The sequence below is a fragment of the Salvelinus fontinalis genome, chromosome 1 (assembly GCF_029448725.1).
Source record: "Salvelinus fontinalis isolate EN_2023a chromosome 1, ASM2944872v1, whole genome shotgun sequence".
In the NCBI taxonomy this organism is placed as follows: Eukaryota; Metazoa; Chordata; class Actinopteri; order Salmoniformes; family Salmonidae; genus Salvelinus; species Salvelinus fontinalis.
In genome coordinates this window covers 93,510,376-93,524,727 of record NC_074665.1, presented here as the reverse complement: position 1 = coordinate 93,524,727, position 14,352 = coordinate 93,510,376, and the positions used below count along the sequence as shown (strand labels likewise).

Here is a 14,352-nt window from a genome sequence, read left to right as displayed (position 1 = left end):
GGGAGGAAGGAGTGAGAGAGGGGGGCGAGAAGAGGAAAGGAGTGGAGAGGAGGGGAGGAAGGAGAGAGGAGGGCGAGGAGAGGAAAGGAGTGGAGGGGAGGAAGGAGAGAGGAGGAGGATAAATGAGAGGAGGAGAGGAAAGAAAAGGAGCAGAGAGGAGGGGAGGAAGGAGAGAGGAGGGAGAGGAGAGGAGAGGAGAGGAGAGAGGGGGAGGGGAGAGAGGAGGGAGAGGAGAGAGGATGGGAGGAAGCAGAGAGGAGGGCGAGGAGAGGAAAGGAGTGGAGAAGAGGGGAGGAAGGAGAGATGAGGAAATGAGTGGGCAGGAGGGGAGGAGAGGAGAGAGGAGGGCGAGGAGAGGAAGGAGTTGACGGGAGGGGAGGAGAGGAGAGAGGAGGGCAAGGAGAGGAAAAGAGTTGACGGGAGGGGAGGAAGGAGAGATGAGGGCGAGGAGAGGAAAGGAGTTGACAGGAGGGGAGGAGAGGAAAGGAGTTGACGGGAGGGGAGGAAGGAGAGATGAGGGCGAGGAGAGGAAAGGAGTTGACGGGAGGGGAGGAGAGAGGAGAGGAAAGGAGTTGACGGGAGTAGAGGAGAGGGGAGGAGAGGAAGAGGAGCAGCCCCAACCTCACTGCTCCAGCACAACGCTCCACCATGCAGTGGAAACGAGGCTCTGTGATTGGTGCAGGGCCTGGCGGGGGGTAGAGAAGTATTCCACGCCCACGTACAGTAACACAGGGAGGGAGAGAGAGAAGAGGAAAGAGGGGGACAGAAGAGAGAAATGAGCTAGAGAGAGAGAGAGAGAGACAGAGAGAGAGAGAAGAGGAAAGAGGGGGACAGAAGAGAGAAATGAGCTAGAGAAAGAGAGAGAGACAGAGAGAGAGAGAAGAGGAAAGAGGGGGACAGAAGAGAGAAATGAGCTAGAGAAAGAGAGAGAGACAGAGAGAGAGAGAAGAGGAAAGAGGGGGACAGAAGAGAGAAATTAGCTAAAGAGAGAGAGAGACAGAGAGAGAGAGAGAGAGAGAGAGAGAGAGAAGAGGAAAGAGGGGGACAGGAGAGAAATGAGCTAGAGAGAGAGAGAGAGAAATGAGCTAGAGAAAGAGAGAGAGAGAGAGAAATGAGCTAGAGAGAGACAGAGAGACAGAGAGGAGTGTGTGGTAATCAAGGTGCTGGTATTTTGGGGGAAACTGAATGTGAAGTCGTTTATCCTGCTGCAGGGCTTGTCTCTTTACTGCATCAACACAGAGAGAATAGAACTAACTAGGACAGCTTCAGCATTTACATAGAGGGGCTCATTATGATTACACTGTATCACTATCAAACACACTGAGGGTTCTGGATCCTTCTTAATGGGTTGATAACACACTGTGTCACATGTTCCGAGGGTTCTGGATCCTTCTTAAAGGGTTGATAACACACTGTGTCACATGTTCCGAGGGTTCTGGATCCTTCTTAAAGGGTAGATAACACACTGAGGGTTCTGGATCCTTCTTAATGGGTTGATAACACACTGTGTCACATGTTCTGTCGCGATAGCGGAGGTAAAGGAAGCCGCTGTTCAGCCTGTCACGATAGCGGAGGTAAAGGAAGCCGTTGTTCAGCCTGTCACGATATCGGAGGTAAAGGATGCCGTTGTTCAGCCTGTCGCGATAGCGGAGGTAAAGGAAGCCGTTGTTCAGCCTGTCGCGATAGCGGAGGTAAAGGAAGCCGTTGTTCAGCCTGTCGCGATAGCGGAGGTAAAGGATGCCGTTGTTCAGCCTGTCGCGATAGCGGAGGTAAAGGATGCCGCTGTTCAGCCTGTCACGATATCGGAGGTAAAGGAAGCCGCTGTTCAGCCTGTCACGATAGCGGAGGTAAAGGATGCCGCTGTTCAGCCTGTCGCGATAGCGGAGGTAAAGGAAGCCGTTGTTCAGCCTGTCGCGATAGCGGAGGTAAAGGATGCCGCTGTTCAGCCTGTCGCGATAGCGGAGGTAAAGGAAGCCGTTGTTCAGCCTGTCGCGATAGCGGAGGTAAAGGATGCCGTTGTTCAGCCTGTCGCGATAGCGGAGGTAAAGGATGCCGTTGTTCAGCCTGTCGCGATAGCGGAGGTAAAGGATGCCGTTGTTCAGCCTGTCGCGATAGCGGAGGTAAAGGATGCCGTTGTTCAGCCTGTCGCGATAGCGGAGGTAAAGGATGCCGCTGTTCAGCCTGTCACGATAGCGGAGGTAAAGGAAGCCGCTGTTCAGCCTGTCACGATAGCGGAGGTAAAGGATGCCGCTGTTCAGCCTGTCGCGATAGCGGAGGTAAAGGAAGCCGTTGTTCAGCCTGTCGCGATAGCGGAGGTAAAGGATGCCGTTGTTCAGCCTGTCGCGATAGCGGAGGTAAAGGATGCCGTTGTTCAGCCTGTCGCGATAGCGGAGGTAAAGGAAGCCGTTGTTCAGCCTGTCGCGATAGCGGAGGTAAAGGAAGCCGTTGTTCAGCCTGTCGCGATAGCGGAGGTAAAGGAAGCCGTTGTTCAGCCTGTCGCGATAGCGGAGGTAAAGGATGCCGTTGTTCAGCCTGTCGCGATAGCGGAGGTAAAGGATGCCGCTGTTCAGCCTGTCACGATATCGGAGGTAAAGGAAGCCGCTGTTCAGCCTGTCACGATAGCGGAGGTAAAGGATGCCGCTGTTCAGCCTGTCGCGATAGCGGAGGTAAAGGAAGCCGTTGTTCAGCCTGTCGCGATAGCGGAGGTAAAGGATGCCGCTGTTCAGCCTGTCGCGATAGCGGAGGTAAAGGAAGCCGTTGTTCAGCCTGTCGCGATAGCGGAGGTAAAGGATGCCGTTGTTCAGCCTGTCGCGATAGCGGAGGTAAAGGATGCCGCTGTTCAGCCTGTCGCGATAGCGGAGGTAAAGGAAGCCGTTGTTCAGCCTGTCGCGATAGCGGAGGTAAAGGATGCCGTTGTTCAGCCTGTCGCGATAGCGGAGGTAAAGGATGCCGTTGTTCAGCCTGTCGCGATAGCGGAGGTAAAGGATGCCGTTGTTCAGCCTGTCGCGATAGCGGAGGTAAAGGATGCCGTTGTTCAGCCTGTCACGATAGCGGAGGTAAAGGATGCCGCTGTTCAGCCTGTCACGATAGCGGAGGTAAAGGAAGCCGCTGTTCAGCCTGTCACGATAGCGGAGGTAAAGGATGCCGCTGTTCAGCCTGTCGCGATAGCGGAGGTAAAGGAAGCCGTTGTTCAGCCTGTCGCGATAGCGGAGGTAAAGGATGCCGTTGTTCAGCCTGTCGCGATAGCGGAGGTAAAGGATGCCGTTGTTCAGCCTGTCGCGATAGCGGAGGTAAAGGATGCCGTTGTTCAGCCTGTCGCGATAGCGGAGGTAAAGGATGCCGCTGTTCAGCCTGTCGCGATAGCGGAGGTAAAGGACGCCGTTGTTCAGCCTGTCGCGATAGCGGAGGTAAAGGATGCCGTTGTTCAGCCTGTCACGATAGCGGAGGTAAAGGATGCCGCTGTTCAGCCTGTCACGATAGCGGAGGTAAAGGATGCCGTTGTTCAGCATGTCGCGATAGCGGAGGTAAAGGATGCCGTTGTTCAGCCTGTCGCGATAGCGGAGGTAAAGGAAGCCGTTGTTCAGCATGTCGCGATAGCGGAGGTAAAGGACGCCGTTGTTCAGCATGTCGCGATAGCGGAGGTAAAGGATGCCGTTGTTCAGCCTGTCGCGATAGCGGAGGTAAAGGAAGCCGTTGTTCAGCCTGTCGCGATAGCGGAGGTAAAGGATGCCGTTGTTCAGCCTGTCGCGATAGCGGAAGTAAAGGATGTCGTTGTTCAGCCTGTCACGATAGCGGAGGTAAAGGATGCCGTTGTTCAGCCTGTCGCGATAGCGGAGGTAAAGGATGCCGCTGTTCAGCCTGTCGCAATAGCGGAGGTAAAGGACGCCGTTGTTCAGCCTGTCGCGATAGCGGAGGTAAAGGATGCCGCTGTTCAGCCTGTCGCGATAGCGGAGGTAAAGGATGCCGTTGTTCAGCATGTCGCGATAGCGGAGGTAAAGGATGCCGTTGTTCAGCCTGTCGCGATATCGGAGGTAAAGGATGCCGTTGTTCAGCCTGTCGCGATATCGGAGGTAAAGGACGCCATTGTTCAGCCTGTCGCGATAGCGGAGGTAAAGGATGCCGCTGTTCAGCCTGTCGCGATATCGGAGGTAAAGGACGCCATTGTTCAGCCTGTCGCGATATCGGAGGTAAAGGATGCCGTTGTTCAGCCTGTCGCGATATCGGAGGTAAAGGATGCCGTTGTTCAGCATGTCACGATATCGGAGGTAAAGGATGTCGTTGTTCAGCATGTCGCGATAGCGGAGGTAAAGGATGCCGTTGTTCTGGTTAGAGCCAGTTTGCTCTGTTCTGTGAAGGGAGTAGTACACAGCGTTGTACCAGATCTTCAGTTTCTTGGCAATTTCTCGCATGGAATAGTCTTCATTTCTCAGAACAAGAATAGACTGACGAGTTTCAGAAGAAAGATCTTTGTTTCTGGCCATTTTGAGTCTGTAATCGAACCCACAAACGCTGATGCTCCAGATACTCAACTAGTCTAAAGAAGTCCAGTTGTATTGCTTCTTTAATCAGAACAACAGTTTTCAGCTGTGCTAACATAACTGCAAAAGGGTTTTCTAATGATCAATTAGCCTTTTAAAATGATAAACTTGGATTATCTAACACAACGGGCCATTGGAACACAGGAGTGATGGTTGCTGATATTGGGCCTCTGTACGTAGATATTCCATGAAAAATCTGCCGTTTCCAGCTACAATAGTCATTTACAACATGAACAACGTGTACACTGTATTTCTGATCAATTTGATGTTATTTTAAATGACAAAATGTTTCATTTTCTTTAAAAAACAAGGACATTTCTAGGTGACCCCAAACTTTTGAACGGCAGTGTACTTGGAATGCTCTAATTTGTCTCCACCCATTCAGCATGGTTCATACCCTCTTAAGCCCCACCCATCTCGTTAAGGATTCACAGAGCGAGTAGATTTCCAGACTAAAAGTGTTTCCTTGGGTGTCTGAGCTGTGTGCTGCTCGTTTAAACTGACAGCTTGGTGCTTTCTACATGTCAATACCTCTCACAAATACATGTAGTGATGAAGTCAATCTCTCCTCCACTTTGAGCCAGGAGAGGTTGACATGCATATTATTAATGTTAGCTCTCTGTGTGCATCAAACGGCCTGCCGTGCTGCCCTGTTTTGAGCCAATTGCAATTTTCCTAAGTCCCTCTTTGTGGCACCTGACCACACGACTGAACAGTAGTCCAGGTGAGACAAAACTGGAGCCTGTAGGACCTACCATGTTGATAGTGTTGTTAAAAAGGTAGAGTAGCACTTTATTACTGACAGACTTCTGCAGTCATTTCAGTCGCTGTAGTAGCTGACGTTTATAGTGTTGAGTCATCCGCATACATAGACACAATGGCTTTACTCAAAGCCAGTAGCATGTCATTAGAAAATATAGCAAAAAGTTAGGGGCCTAGACAGCTGCCCTGTGGAATTCCTGATTCTACCTGGATTATATGTGAGAGGCTTCCATTAAAGAACACCCTCTGTGTTCTGTTAGACAGGCAACTCTTTATACACATTATAGCAGGGGGTGTAAAGCCATAACACGTATGTTTTTCCAGCAGCAGACTATGATCGATAATGTCAGAAGCTGTACTGAAGTTTAACAAAACACCCCCCTCATTCTTTTTAATCATCAATTTCTCTCAGCCAATCATCAGTCATTTGTGTAAGTGATGTGCTTTTTTAATGTCCTTCCTAATAAGCTGAAAGTCTGTTGTCAATTGTGACCCATTTCAGGAAACTAGGCGTGTGTCGCAAGTCCCAACTTCCCAGGAGAGCCATTTAATAAAAACATGTTTAAATCAAAATGCTTTTTTTTTGGCAGAAATGCCTTCTGGAACATGTGAACTTTCATGTGCCTTAATAACAAACGTGTATGTGTAACGGATGTGAAATGGCTAGCTAGTTAGCGGGTACGCGCTACTAGCGTTTCAATCAGTTACGTCACTTGCTCTGAAACCTAGAAGTAGTGTTGCACCTTGCTCTGCAAGGGCCGTGGCCTTTTTGGAGCGATGGGTAACGATGCTTCGTGGGTGACTGTTGTTGATGTGTGCAGAGGGTCCCTGGTTCGCGCCCGTGTCGGGGCGAGGGGACGCCGTAAAGTTATACTGTTACATATGCCATCTGTAAATACGAATACAATTGATAAATTATTGGTTAAGCCACAGAAAAAGTCAGCAACCTTCCCACTAGCCATGAATGGCTGAGTTAATGAGTGGAATGGACATGCCGAGAGAGGAGTTCAGATTGGTCCTTCTTAGCAAGCTTCTGTCTATTTGAGCCGGTCTGTGTTGGTAATCCTGTCACGGCTTTTTATGAAATGTATTGTGTAGTGGAGCTCCATAAGTGTTGCTCTCCACTTTCTGGAGGATCACGTTCTGAAATCAGTGGATGAAGAGATGGAGAAAACACCTGTCTCCGGACACATTTCTAAATTTGACAGGAAGTGGTTTATTTTCAAGCTGAAGTGTACTGTTAGCTAGCTAGCTAACGTTAGCTGGCTGGCTCACTAGCTAACGTTACGAGTATGACATTATTATTCGTATCCCAGAGCCGTTTGCCTTGCTAGTTAGAGCCTAATGTTAGCTAGCTAACATTGAAGCTGGTTGGTTAGCTCCCAGCAGATTGTTGAGCAGATTCATGCAGGGTAGTAACGACCTGATTTGTTCATTGTTGTTTAACTAGCTATTGTTAGCTGACTGGCTTGTTAGCTAACGTTACGTGACGTGTGTGATCTTACATGTTGTTTACCTTGCCAGGTTCATTGTTTACCTAGCTAGCTAACATTGCACCTGGTTGGTTAGCTCCCAGCATATTCATACAGTGTAGTAACGACATGATTTGGCACAATGTTCATTGTTATTTAACTAGCTATTGTTAGCTAGCTGGCTTGTTAGCTAACGTTACGTGACATTGTTTACCTAGCTAAGTTCATTGTTTACCTAGCTAGGTTCATTGTTTACCTAGCTAGGTTCATTGTTTACCTAGCTAGGTTCATTGTTTACCTAGCTAGGTTCATTGTTTACCTAGCTAGGTTCATTGTTTACCTAGCTAGGTTCATTGTTTACCTAGCTAGGTTCATTGTTTACCTAGCTAGGTTCATTGTTTACCTAGCTAGGTTCATTGTTTACCTAGCTAGGTTCATTGTTTACCTAGCTAGCTAGCTACATGTCCTAAGCTAAAGTGTACAACACCCGTTGAATATGGCTGGTGTCAGTAAATGTCTGACAAAAAGCATAATGAAATTGTTGCCAGCAGAGCTGGTTAGGCTGTGTTCATGTTATCCAGAGGTAAACAAATCATCGGCCAGAGCGTCAAGTGGGGGCTCTGAATGTTATATAAAACATCCCCATATTCTAGTAAAGGCATACATGTAGCTAATACTAGCCTCCTTCTGGCTTCAAAAGAAAAACAGGCCTTATTTCTAAAATAAAATCCCAACTTCAGCTTCAATTTTTTTTGTAAGTTGTTGAATATGCAATTTAAAAGAGAGGCCGTCATCAATTAAAATTCCAAGATATTTATATGAGGTTACAGTCTCAATCTCATTGCCCTGACAGGTAGTAATAGGTTTGTATGTGACACATGTAGAAGTAGATGACAATGCATCACACAGTGAGACCAAAACAAAGATCTACACACATACAAGAGGCATTTCTCACTCAATTGACCTGATGTTGTGATGTATTTCTTTAAGCCACTCAATAGGTCTACCCTCATTCTTGGAATTACTTCACCATTTTACCCACAAACTCAATTCAACATGGTTGGCTGAAGTCATTACACACATGTAACTATTCTAAAGTCACATAGATAATAAACTGATGCTATTTCAATATGGAGCTTAAAGTGATGTGTTTTTTACCATGGCAACAAAGACCTTTGGTTCTAAACATTGCACAATAAACTGCGGGACAATTCATCATTTTGCAGGTACAGTATCTGTCTTTATTTCAAGTGTTGGTGATCATAACAGAAAGAGGGTTAAGGTAAGAGACAGACAGAGGGTTAAGGTAAGAGACAGACAGAGGGTTAAGGTAAGAGACAGACAGAGGGTTAAGGTAAGAGACAGACAGAGGGGTTAAGGTAAGAGACAGACAGAGGGGTAAGGTAAGAGACAGACAGAGGGGTAAGGTAAGAGACAGACAGAGGGGTAAGGTAAGAGACAGACAGAGGGGTAAGGTAAGAGACAGACAGAGGGTTAAGGTAAGAGACAGACAGAGGGTTAAGGTAAGAGACAGACAGAGGGGTAAGGTAAGAGACAGACAGAGGGTTGAGGTAAGAGACAAACAGAGGGGTAAGGTAAGAGACAGACAGAGGGTTAAGGTAAGAGACAGACAGAGGGTTAAGGTAAGAGACAGACAGAGGGTTAAGGTAAGAGACAGACAGAGGGTTAAGGTAAGAGACAGACAGAGGGGTAAGGTAAGAGACAGACAGAGGGTTAAGGTAAGAGACAGACAGAGGGGTAAGGTAAGAGACAGACAGAGGGTTAAGGTAAGAGACAGAGATAGTTAAATGATGGGTCAGAGTCATATAATCCCCACTGCAGTCAGGGTTCTGTTGCTATGGCAACACTGCACTTCAGCTGCAATACAATAAAAAATATAGCTTTTCTATAAATCTTCACATATAACTATTGAACACACAGCACTAATTCAACATAGTGAAGATAAAAACTAAGTAAACAGAAGGCACAGTATGTGTGGATGGTATGGTTTGTGTTTATTTTTTATTTTATTTGTTATGTTTGGAAAGTTGAGTGAGTGAGTAATGAAATGGTTGCATATCCCAGAGCCAATGTATTGCTGTGAGCCGGGTATGAGAGGGCTTTCAATGTTGTTCAGATGATGGATATACTTTTATAATGAATTATACGTCTTATTTATTTATTGTCCTATCATGGAGAACTACATTTTTTTTAAATTATTTTTTAATAAATTATATCTAATTATTTATTATCCTATTTTAATGGTACGGTCCATGGCACTATACCCTAGACACCCACCTGAATGACCCAGATATTAAGGAGAAGTCCCTAACTGTTTTATGTGCCCGCTGTAAGCGGTCTCTGTATGCAGCTAAAATGAGGTCAGAGACCAAGAGCAGCACTGCCCCCTCAAGATTCTGAGCCTGCTTGGCAGGGTTGGTCCTGCAAAGCCAAAGCCCCATAAAGGGAGAGCATAATATACAAGGAAATTCTCAAAGCTGCTAATGAGAACCTTGATGACCTTGTACCTAGCCGGTGGGGATTCCGGTGGGGTGCCCCCACCCAGGCAGTGGCAGTGCTGGCAACACTAGCTGCAGTAACCCATGGGGAGGGGGTCACACTCGGACATTCAGAGAGGGGGTATATTATTGTGGCCCTGGCGGCACAAAATCAAAGTCGGACTGCATGGAGATGCGTGGGGACATGGTCATGACGGGTGGCCGTATTGTGGGTGTTTCAGGAATAAGGTGTACATTTGACCTCCATTATCTAGGATGTGACAATGGTAAATAAATCTCTCAATTTTTGCTCATTTTTTGTGCGGTCTTGCAGGCCTTCTCATGCAGCTGCAACTGCAAGTGCATTTGTAAATCATGACCCATCTTGAGTTGGGCTCTGGGATGGTGCAATTGTTGAGAAAGTGAGCTTATGGTTGTGTGGGGGTAAGGGCTGAGTGTGTGTGGGTGTATGTGTGTATCCCACAACTGTTGCGAAGGAAGAAGTAAAAGATGTTAGGGACTATAGAGGATGATCCACAGATATATATAATACAAATCGAGGTGAGGGCAATGGAAATGCATATGGCAATTGATCTACTTCAATTCGGTAAATGGCACTGTATGCTCTTTTCAAAGAATGGATCCCAGTCGGTTCAGGGCTATGGGATACAGGGGGTCGAGGGTGGTCTGCCGGGCATTGGGATGACAAGCCATCTCGAGATGAGGCCTTTTAGCGGGTGGAATAGTAGGGACCAATTGGAGGTTTACTTAGTAGAAATGCAAATATCATGGTACAACTATATAGACACTCAATCATTATGTTACTTTTTAATAGTACGTTTACAAAAATATATTCTGATTAAAAGAATGAAAGGTGTGTCTCATTATGGTAAGTGGTGAAATAAGTATAGCCAGTTACAATTGTAATGGCTTAGCAGATAATAAGAAAAGACGATCAGTATTTACCTGGCTAAAAGAGAAGGATTATAATATCTATTGTTTACAGGAAACCCATTCAACAGTTTTAGATGAAGTTTTGTGGAAAAAGAACTGGGGGGGCAAAATATATTTCTCCCATGGGCAAAGAAATTCAAAAGGGGTGATGGTTTTAATTAACAATAATTTTGATCCAAATGTGCAAATTGTCCAAACAGATCCTCAAGGTAGATGGATTATTTTAAATATGTTATTGGACAATAAACAAATATGGCTTGTTAACCTATACGGTCCGAATAATGATGATCCAAGCTTCTTTGAAAATATATATAAGAATTTATCAACTCTACAAGCAACACTAGACTCTATTATTATAGTGGGAGATTTTAATACGGTCTTAAATACCTCTATAGACCGGAAAGGAAATCACACTACAAACTATCACCCTCAGGCACTTAAGGAAATCATGAATGTCATGGATATATTGGAATTAGTGGATATATGGAGACCTAAATACCCTGATTTAGTGAGATATACATGGCGGAGGCTGAATCAAGCTAGTCGTCTTGACTACTTTCTTATACCATTCTCTCTGGCACCAAAAGTTAAAAAAGTGTTGATAGGGGACAGAATGCGGTCGGATCATCACATAATTGGCATATATATTTCTCTTACAGAATTTCCACGTGGGCGAGGATATTGGAAATTTAATCAAAGTCTACTAGATGATAAATTGTTTAGAACTAGGACAGAAGAATTTATAACTGACTTTTTCAGACATAACATAGGTACAGCAGATCCCCTTATTGTATGGGACACTTTTAAGTGTGCCTTTAGAGGCCATGCAATTCAGTACTCATCTATAAATAACAAAGGGAATTTAGATCAAAAGAGTCCATATTAACAAAGGAAATTGAAGGACTAACAGTACAGTTAGATAGCAATAAAAACGGTACCATAGAGGCACAGAATAAGTTAGAGGAAAAACAAAAAGAAATGGAGGAACTTATTCAAGAAAGATCCAGTGTAATATATTATAAAAATAAAGCGAACTGGATGGAATATGGGGAAAAATGCACCAAATTCTTTTTCAATCTTCAATATAGAAATACTACCAAAAAAAATGTATTAAAACTTGTTACAAATGATGGAGTCACGCATGATTCACCAAATGATATTTTGAAAGAGGAAGTAAAGTACTTTAAGAATATGTTTTCGTTTCAGGCTCCTCCATCTCCACTAACTGAAACTAATTGTATGGATTTTTTTCCTATTAATAATGTAAAATTAACATCTGTACAGAAAGACTCATGTGAAGGCCAAATTACAGAGGAGGAACTGCTTGATGCAATTGGGGCCTTTAAGGATGGGAAAACTCCAGGGCTGGATGGCATACCAGTGGAAGTATACAAAACTTTTTTTGATATACTCAAAGGACCATTATTAGCTTGTTTTAACCACTCCTATATAAATGGTAGATTATCAGACACGCAACAAGAAGGTCTGATATCGTTATTACTGAAACAGGACCCAAGTGGTATATATAAAGATCCAGTCCAATTAAAAAATTGGAGACCTCTTACACTTCAGTGTTGTGATGCAAAAATCCTAGCAAAATGCTTGGCGCATAGAATAAAAAAAGTTTTGTCAGATATTATTCATCCTAATCAGACAGGTTTTTTACATGGACGATACATTGGAGATAATATAAGGCAAGTACTGGAAACAATAGAACACTATGAAATATCGGGGACACCAGGTCTGGTTTTCATAGCTGATTTTGAAAAGGCTTTTGATAAAGTACGACTAGAGTTTATATATAAATGCCTAGAATATTTCAATTTTGGGGAATCTCTTATAAAATGGGTTAAAATTATGTATAGTAACCCTAGGTGTAAAATAGTAAATAATGGCTACATCTCAGAAAATTTTAAACTATCTAGAGGAGTAAAACAAGGTTGTCCACTATCGGCATATCTATTTATTATTGCCATCGAAATGTTAGCTGTTAAAATTAGATCAAACATTAATATTAATGGATTAGAAATCCGTGGCTTAAAAACTAAGGTGTCATTGTACGCTGATGATTCATGTTTTCTTTTAAAACCACAACTAGAGTCTCTCCACGGCCTCATAGAGGATCTAGATACCTTTGCTATCCTCTCTGGATTAAAAGCAAATTATGATAAATGTACCATATTACGTATTGGATCACTAAATAATACACATTTTATATTGCCATGTAGTTGACCAATTAAATGGTCTGACGGAGATGTGGACATACTCGGTATAAAAATCCCAAAAGAAAGAAATGATCTCACTCCAATAAATTTTTATAGAAAGTTAGCAAAAATAGATAAGATCTTGCTACCATGGAAAGGAAAATACTTGTCTATTTGTGGAAAAATCACCCTGATTAACTCTTTAGTCATATCACAGTTTACCTATTTGCTTATGGTTTTGCCTACACCTAGTGACCTGCTTTTTAAATTATATGAACAAAAAATATTCCATTTTATTTGGAACGGCAAGCCAGATAAAATTAAAAGGGCCTATTTATATAACGAATATGAATTCGGAGGGCAGAAATTATTAAATATTAAAGCATTAGACCTCTCACTAATGGCATCAGTCATACAAAAGTTATACTTAAATCCAAACTGGTTCTCTAGTAAATTGGTACGAATGTCTCATCCTATGTTCAAGAAGGGCCTTTTTCCCTTTATTCAGATTACACCTGCTCACTTTCGGTTGTTTGAAAAGGAAATAATCTCCAAAATATCCTTATTTTTTAAACAAGCCTTAGAAAGTTGGTTGCAATTTCAGTTTAATCCACCTGAAAGGACGGAACAAATAGTACAACAAATATTGTGGTTAAATTCAAATATAGTAATTGATAAAAAAACTGTATTTATCGAAGAAATGTTTAAAAAAGTTATAATTTTTGTGAATGATATCATAAATAGGACTGGTGGAGTTATGTCACACATGCAGGTAACACAGACATATGGAAATGTCTGCTCCACCCAAAATTACAACCAATTAATTGCAGCATTACCACAAAAATGGAAGAGGCAAGTAGAAGGGGAAAAAAGTAAGGAACTTGTATGTCGGCCCTGTATTAAAGAACATAAATGGTTAAAGAAAAGTGTGATAAATAAAAACATATACCAATTTCATTTAAGGACCAAAAAACTGACAGCTGTGCCATATAAATTGCAAAATAGTTGGGAAGAGATTTTCGATGTACCCATTCCATGGCACATGGTTTATGAATTGATACGCAAAACAACGTCGGATTCAAAACTTCGAATTTTTCAATATAAATTACTGTACAAAATTCTTACAACTAATAGAATGTTATATATATGGGGGATACAATCTTCCCAGCTCTGCAGATTCTGTTGTGAGGAGGCAGAGTCATTAGATTATTTATTTTGGTATTGTCCATATGTAGCTCGTTTTTGGTCACAGGTCCAGGAATGGCTGAAGAATTGCAACATTTGCCTAGAACTAACGCTACAGATAGCAATACTGGGGGATTTGAAAAGCCATAGTCAATCAATCAATAATATAATAATTATTTTAGCAAAAATGTTTATTTTTAATTTACAATCTGTAGAAGCTATGAGAATAGGAAGGTTCAAATCTTTTGTGAAGCATCACAGCACAGTTGAAAAATATATGGCAAATAAAAACCCGAAATGGATGATGTTGGAAGATAGATGGGAAAGGTTGAGTGGAACTGAAGGGTGGGACTAATAACAAGATAAACAATGTATGGCATACGGGATCTGTGAAATGTGTATAGGTGCGGAGCTTTTGTGAAATAGCACAGTTACAAGTGGAAATAAAATTGGATGGACAACAGAAATAGAGGAAGGACTAAGAACAAACAAGAGAGAACTATTATAAAGTAGTCTGTGTCTGTAAAATGTGTATAAGATGTATAAATTGAAGGTAAAAGCAGAAGTGTTTATTAGTTTACTCCAATTGGGGGAGCGGTGGTAGGGTTGCGGGGAATAATAATAAAGGTATATTCTTTAAAAAAGTATGTATGTATATATAGGTATGTGTATGTATATATGTGTATATGTATGCATGCGTGTATGGATATATATATATTTACCCCCAAAAAATATGGGG

At 43.2% G+C, this 14,352-nt stretch overlaps 1 protein-coding gene across 49 annotated transcripts in view; it reads left to right on the top strand.

Annotated features, from left to right (window-relative positions):
* The window catches only part of ank3b (ankyrin 3b), a 483,498-nt gene that overhangs the window by 104,166 nt on the left and 364,980 nt on the right, over positions 1–14,352 (top strand). The window lies entirely within an intron of this gene.